This window comes from Octopus sinensis, linkage group LG1, assembly GCF_006345805.1.
Source record: "Octopus sinensis linkage group LG1, ASM634580v1, whole genome shotgun sequence".
Lineage (NCBI taxonomy): Eukaryota > Metazoa > Mollusca > Cephalopoda > Octopoda > Octopodidae > Octopus > Octopus sinensis.
This window is the reverse complement of record NC_042997.1, coordinates 212,682,350-212,683,725: the sequence shown is the minus strand read 5'-3', so window position 1 is coordinate 212,683,725 and position 1,376 is coordinate 212,682,350. Positions and strand designations below refer to the sequence as shown.

General features: G+C 36.8%; 1 non-coding gene across 1 annotated transcript; it reads right to left on the bottom strand.

Annotated features, from left to right (window-relative positions):
* Positions 1–852: 852 nt before the first annotated feature.
* LOC115220311 lies at positions 853–956 on the bottom strand. Its single transcript, XR_003882505.1, has one exon. It is a non-coding gene; the product is annotated as a U6 spliceosomal RNA (small nuclear RNA).
* Between the last annotated feature and the right edge of the window lie 420 nt (positions 957–1,376).

Below are 1,376 nucleotides of genomic sequence, written 5' to 3'. Positions count from 1 at the left end.
GACTTTCCAGAAACTTTGACTTCATAATTAGCCAGAAGTTTACATAACATTTCCGTAACATTTACAGCCATTGACCAATGCATGCATGCCATTGTTGATTCACATTTACATGGGTCAGTCATACCTTATATGGCAATATATATAGGCTGTGGCTCTAAACTGGAAGTTTAAGTGAAGTGGTTCAAATCTGACCAAAACCTCATTACAGTGGGAAGTTCCAGTGAATTGTTTTCATTTACAATAAAGAATCTTTTAAAGAGATTTTTTAAAATTGTATTTCAATAAATATTTACAAAGAAAATCAGATATTTATCATACAAACAGCAGGATTAACTGGTTTACTAACTGGAGGCTGTTATAAAATAAACGAACCACTTAAAAAATAAGTTGTTTTACTTGGTAGAAGGAACAGAATTCAATAAATTGAAATACATTTACAGCAGAAATAACTGCACTTTTAACTGAACGTTTTGGTAAATCCATCCCCAATTTTAGTGTATGTTATTTTCTTCATCCAGTTCCTCCTCAAACTTGACCAAAAATAAAAGACAAACATTACTTTTCTTTGCACTGCAAATGTGAATTTAATGGACAAATTGAATGAATTGACAATTTTTAAAGAAATTTTATTTCTGCTGACAGTAAATTGGCAGAAGTTATTGGAGCATTGGATAGAATACCCAGAAGTATTCCAACATTCTAATTTCAAACCTAACTCAGGTAAATTTTTGCTTTTTATTCTATGGTGGAATGAAGAGGGTGATCAAAAGGTGCCGGTACAGGATTCATTTTATTTCATTTCATCTAGTTTCAGCTCATGAGTTGTGGCCATGCTGTGGCACCGCCATTTAAAAAAATATGGAATGCTTCACGAATTTGCGTGTCATCTTTGTGCAGGGGCCATGCTAATCTTCTCTGTATCGTTCCAATTTTAGAATATGTACCACCGTAGCTAGATTGTGGATTGACAGGACTGAAAGAATTACAGATCATATACCTACAGAATTTGTCCATGCTTTTGCTTCTGTGTTGAAATTCAGCCATGGCCTGTCCCATCACCCAGTTTAATATGATGAATTGGCACTTTGGGTGCCAGATTATGTTATTATGCTTGTTGCCTTCGTTTGAGGCTAAAAGATACAAATAAATAATGAGGGAAGCACTCCGTCGGTTACGACGACGAGGGTTTCGGTTGATCCGAGTCAACGGAACAGCCTGCTCGTGAAATTAACGTGTAAGTGGCTGAGCACTCCACAGACACGTGTACCCTTAACGTAGTTCTCGGGATATTCAGCGTGACACAGAGAGTGACAAGGCCGGCCCCTTGAAATACAGGTACAACAGAAACAGGAAGTAAGAGTGAGAGAAAGTTGTGG